Below are 6,253 nucleotides of genomic sequence, written 5' to 3'. Positions count from 1 at the left end.
TTACTCAGCTAGTTTGGGGTTTCTTTCAGAGAAAATTATTTCAAACATAACTACGTATTCAGTTGTATGTTCTTGTGAGAGGGGTTGAGCTCAGGATCCTCCTATGTCACCATCTTGAACCAGAACTGGCTGAAAAATTTCTTAATTGAAAATGAAAAGAACTTTTACAATGCCTTTTATAACTTTTTTATTATAATATGTCTATTGAAATCCTTAATCTTTAACTGTCTTTTTTTTTTTTTAAATGAACACATGTCAAAAGATTTTATTAAATTCATTAGTTAATAAGGGATCTGGTAACATATTAAAACTTCTTAAGAGAAAAACCTGAAGAAACACATAATCAGACTCAGGAATGCTGAAATGAATATGCTAATGAAGGCAAAACCAGTTACTGTCCAACCAGACATAATGTTTGAAATAAGCTCTTCCATTGAGTGTGGTGGGAAAATCCATCACATCACCACCAGATGAAACAAAATTCATTTACATCTCTATCAGAAAAAAATCATTGTCTTCAACCTCAAGTTTGTTTGTTATAACTTACAGAGTTGAAAACTAGCCCAGGTGGAAACGCTGAAGGGCTCAGACCCCAGTTCTAACTGAGTGTCTTCTAAAAAAGAAATAATAAGTAATTGGTTTAGGACCTGGTCAGAAGTTGTTTCCCCTTATCATTGGCCATGAATTCTCCTAAAATGTTATTGTGTATATGAATATTGCCTTTTAATAGGTTTATGAACCAAATTGTTTTTCAGAATTACATTTGGGAATTATTAATCTTAGGTATAATTAGATAGAAGTAGATCTGCATGGGACGCCTGGGTGGCTCAGTTGGTTAAGCGTCTGCCTTCGGCTCAAGTCATAATCTCCAGGTCCTGGGATCGAGCCCTGCATCAGGCTTCCTGCTCAGCAGGGAGTCTGCTGCTCTCTCTCTCTCTCTTCTATGGCCCCTCCCTACTGTTCATTCTCTCTCTCAAATAAATAAATAAAAATCTTAGAAAAAAAAGTGGATCTACATTCAAAAGCATGTGAGTTACACAATTTGTAAGATAATCTTTAGAAAGACCTCATGTGAAGTATAAAAGTGACAAAAACAGTGAGCTAGGATCATAGGTCCCAAAGGGCGTATAAGACATATTCACAAATTTAGAACACTTATCTTCCATTTGAAGAAACTAATATCCATATAAGATTGGAATGATTAAGTTATTACCATGTGTTTTTTAACCATTTATTTCAGTTCTATATTGCCTTATTATTTTCTATGTATTGATAAACTTTTAGAAATCTCTACCAAATACCAACTATGTATCAGGCATTTAGGAACTCAAACTTGATGAAGGTATTTCATACATATGGTTATAGAGACATACACTTGTAAAGTATCAGGTTTTTGTCAGATTACCAGGTAAATGTACACTAAAAGCTTGGAGTTTAGGAAAAGGCCTGGTATGAAAAGAGATTTGGGGATCATTAATGCAGAAAAGTTTTCGAAGTCATAGTTGTGGAAGGAATTGAATAAGTAGAGTGCATAGAATAAGGTGAGAAGAATATTAAATATGAAATCACGGGAATAATTATTAAGGGGTAAACAGAGGAAGCATCTGGAAATAAGACTGAAAAAGTCATCTGACCTTAGTAGGGCCAACTGAGAAGGTGGGCACCTAGCTAAAGAAGATAATGTGTTAAGAAGAAAGTGGTAGTTGATAGTGGCAGATACTGTAGAGAGTCAAGAAAGTGAACCCTAAATATCCATGGACTCAGGTAGTGAAGACTACTAATTGCTCTAGAACAGTTTGAGTTTTGGAAGCTAAAACTAGCTTCCAGCAATTTGAGGGATACATTTAGGCAAGAAATTAATGATGCTGAATATGAGTTTCACAGGCTGGACTGTGAAAAGTAATATAAACTGTGTACCTAATGGGGGAATTGAGTTTAAGGGAATATTTTAGTTGTGTGTTTGTTTTGATTGCATGTACTATACTGAACGTGAAAACATATAAATGTTAGGTATCTGTACCAGTAGAGGATGGGACTGAATAGACAGGACAGAAAGTACAGATGACAAAACATGGTCCAAGAGCAGATACAGTGTGTAGGATCATATTGCAGATGGTTACGAATAGAGTGTAGGAATGAGAGTAGTGTTTCTGAATGAAACAGTATCAGTAACTCAAAGTCCTGAAGCATATTCTATTTTCTGAAAGACTGCAAAATCTACATGAGACAGAAAGGATGTGTTTGGTTATGTAAAAGCCTGTTCAGCACTGGAAACATTTTAGTTTCTCCCTCTACCTCCCAACCCCATTGAACACTCGTTTACATATGTATGTCTACTGCTGCTTCATTCAGAGTTGTTTAGTTGTAACTGAGACATCATTGTACACAAAACCTAAAATATTTTTTCAGGCCCTCTACAGGAAAAGTTTGCTAACTGTTGATCTTAGCAGACTTTACAGAACTTAATATTAACAATAGCATCATGGTAGTAAACGTGACCTCTTTTGTTCATTATATGTGAGTGCATTTGTGTGTGTGTGTGTGTGCGTGTGTTTTCCATAGCTTATGTACTAGATGTGGTGTTGAATTCCTGAGAACATCTCCTTCAGGCTTGGCAATATGTCAGTTATTGCCTACTCCCTAAAACCAAATTGAATATTTCTAAAATCCTGGGTGTTTAAATAGAAAGCTATTTATCATGGGTGAGATGGAAAGCAGAAATTTGAATTACTATCATTTACATATAAATTTAACAAATATTTGTTGAGCACCTAGTATGTGTCAGGTGCTGTTATCAACACAGGAGAAACATCATAAACACCAACAAATCCCTGCTCTCTTATACCCTGGTTGATGAATAATTTCAGTAGTATGGACAAGAAGAGCCTTTAAGCAGGTAATGTGTGCGTAGAGATATTAAAGCGAAGGATCCAGTGAACCTTATGAATATTTCCATATTTCTCATTTAGTTCAAGGTAGAATACTTGCATAATTTGGTTGTTCTCCCATAGTATGGTTGAAATTAGCCTTAAATCTTAGACTCAAACAGCTATAACCAAAGAAGCAAAATGAACAGGTTTGCCATACTGGCCTGAGGATAGACCCAGTCTCCACCATGGTTCACCTGCCCCAAAAAAATATATATCAGAAGCTACTCCTCTCTCTCTATCCTAAAAGAACTTATTATAATTATAGGCTTAAGTTATTTGTTTACATATTTGAGTTAAAAAAGTTATCCAGAGTAAAATGCAAAGTTCTAAGTTATTAAAATTGGATAAGATTTAAGAAGTGTATAGTCTTGTTTAATCACACTGCAAAACATCACTCCAGAAATTTTTAAGCCTATTTTCAGACAATACCCAGCCTCCATTGGCAACCAGCAATCTGATTTCCATTGCCATAGATGAATTTCAACTGTTCTTAGACTTTATGTTGATGGAATTATGCAGTTTGTGCCCTTTTGTGTCACTTTGTTTCCCCTTGACATTTTTTAAAATATTCATTATGTTCTATGCATCAACACTTATATTGTATACTGATGAGAATTATTTTATTACATGGATATAACACAGTTTTCCTTTGTGTATTTTTATTGAGCTAAAATTGACATATAACATTGGTAAATTTGAGGTGTACAATATGTTGGTTTGATAGATTTATATATCACAATATGATTAATACAATAGCATTAGTTAATACCTTTATTATATCACATAATTATTTCTTTTTGATATTTAAAATATTTATCTATACATATAGACTTTTATTATTCACCCATTAACTCCATAATATGCCAATCACGAGCTAGTTTTCAGCAGTTACATTCCCTTGATCATGGCTGCAGAAGGGTATGATTAACTGGAAAACAGGGAGACCAGAGACACAGCGGGAGGTGACATAGCGCAGCCTATGCCACTGCAATACAATTGTCAAGTTCAGCGGCGGTTTGGTAAAGTCGGTTCAGTTCTGTTCCCTTTGCCAGGGATTCTCACGTTTGTGAAAATTGAACCAACAAGTGGTGGGGTTCCATTTCCTGGTTTGACTTCTCAGTGGCTTTATCCAGAATCTCACTGGCAACTGATTATTGTAGCACCAGCCCAACCTTCTCTGCTCCCATGCTGGGGCATTTCCAATTATAAAGGTAATACTGCAGGTTGCCATCCCCTATGCCAAACTTGAGCTTCTCCAGGAAGGTTTTGCTCTCCATGAGATCCAGTGCATTGAACACATTGAACCCTTTCATTTTGGCGCAAAAAGGGCATCACTCATGAGGTCTAGAAGAGGGGTCTGCGTGTGGACATTGTAGAAAGAATAAGCAGCCTTTAGACTCTTGTGGGTTGGATGGTTCATGATGGTGGAGGGAAGCATATAAAAGCTCAGGAAGTCTGTGACCTCCCCATTTGCGTTCTCCACCACGGAAGTGTCGATGATACTCTCCTGGGAGTAGAACCAGTGCTCCACCTCCTCCTGGTTCATGACTGGCATGCTGTGAAAATGCTTCAGGTACCTGATGAGGAGCTGGTGCACTACTGGAATGCCCTTTTTTTTCCATTGGTCACAGCCCCTCTGTCTTGGGCGTCTCTGGCAGTTGGTAGAGCTTCATGGTACACTGCATGATCATATTTCTACTCAGGTGGGAGAACTTCACTTCAGTCAGCTTCCGTGGGTTTAGGGACCAATGCCAGTACCTACAGGTGCCAACAGGCTTTCGTAATACCACCCCGGCAGTGTAAACAGCTTGGAAAATGCCCTCCAGGTGAACTCGTCGGGTTATTTCCCGGATCAGGAACGGAGCCACTCTCTTGGAGCACAGCTTCTTGTGGACGCACAGGAAGTTGATCTCCACCATCTTCTTCTCTGTGTCGTAGATGCGGATGTTTGCCGGGATAGCACTGATGAACCCAACCAGTTCCCGACTTGAGACCATTCGAACCCTGCAGTGCCACTGGGGAGCCAGCCAGAAGGGGGAGAAAGTCGGGGGAGTAGTCGAACCGGAACATATTGTCATTGTCCTCCAGATAGTTCTCGTTTAGGAGGCCATAGAACCCTTTCAGCACACCACGGCCCCACAGGTCCAAGGCATCCCAGGTTAAGCCCTGGGGCAGGGTGTGGGGCTCCTGGCGGATGTTGTCTTTGTCAGGCTCTGCAGGCCCATGGGTGTTCACCACTTCTCCCAGTCTGGGAACAAGCTGCGTGTCCCAGAACTGGTAGCTTTGCTTGCCAACCTCCTCCATGATTTTGGCAGGCTCCTGACCCATTGAGAACAGTTCAGTGGCCTTCTGTATTTCCTGGATCCTCTCGGTGGGCAAAGAGTTCATCTTCACAGGCTGATCCTGGGCTGAATCTGTCTCATTGCCTTCTCTTTCTTCTTCTTCTTCTTCTTTTTTTTTTTTTTTTCTTCTTTTTGGCTCCAGTGTCTTTGGCTTGACTCAAACCACCCCGGCTGTAGCTGTTGTCCTCTTCGTTCTCGCAATCGCTGCAGTGCTCAGGGCCGTTTCCGTTCCCTTCCATCAACTGCGGCAGCGGAGGTGCTGGCAGCTTCACTGCTGTCTCACTCTCGTCCGCCAACTTGAGTGCACCCATAATTATTTCTATTTTTTGTTAGCAATTAAGATCTAGTCTCTTAGTAACTTTAAATTTGTAATACAGTAATATTAACTATAGTCACTATGTTGTGTGTTGGATCTCCAGAACTTATTTACCTACTATTTGCAAGTTAGTACTCTTCACAGCATCTCAATTCCTGACCCCTGATAACCACAATACTACCGTCTGTTTTTACAAATTCAGATTTTTAGATTCCACATATAAGTGATATTTTACAGCATTTGTCTTTCTCTGACTTACCTCACTTCACATAATGCCCTCAGGGCCATCCATGTTGTTGCAAATGGCAGGATTTCCTCCTTACTCAAGATAGAATGATATTCCATTCCATTTATATACACATCTTTACCCATTCATCCATTGATAAACACTAGGTTGTTTCCATATTTTGACTGTTGTGAATAATGCTGCAGTGAACATGGGTATGCAGATATCAAGATACTGATTTCAGTTTCTTCAGATATATACCAAGGAGTGAGATTGCTAGATCACATAGTTCTATTTTTAATTTTTTGAGGAATGTCCATACTGTTTTCCATAATGGCTGTACCAATTTACATTCCAAACAACAGTGTATAAGTGTTCCCTTTTCTCCACATCTTTGCCAACATTTGTTATCTCTTTTCTTTTTGATAAAAGCCATCCT

At 38.9% G+C, this 6,253-nt stretch overlaps 1 pseudogene; it reads right to left on the bottom strand.

The window, feature by feature from the left end:
- Positions 1–4,013: 4,013 nt before the first annotated feature.
- On the bottom strand, positions 4,014–5,526 carry LOC116637606 (annotated as a pseudogene).
- Positions 5,527–6,253: the final 727 nt, after the last annotated feature.

The sequence above is a fragment of the Phoca vitulina genome, unplaced genomic scaffold (genome assembly GCF_004348235.1).
Source record: "Phoca vitulina isolate PV1807 unplaced genomic scaffold, GSC_HSeal_1.0 scaffold14, whole genome shotgun sequence".
Lineage (NCBI taxonomy): Eukaryota > Metazoa > Chordata > Mammalia > Carnivora > Phocidae > Phoca > Phoca vitulina.
The sequence above is the reverse complement of the archived record's forward strand: the minus strand, read 5'-3'. Positions and strand labels throughout refer to the sequence as shown.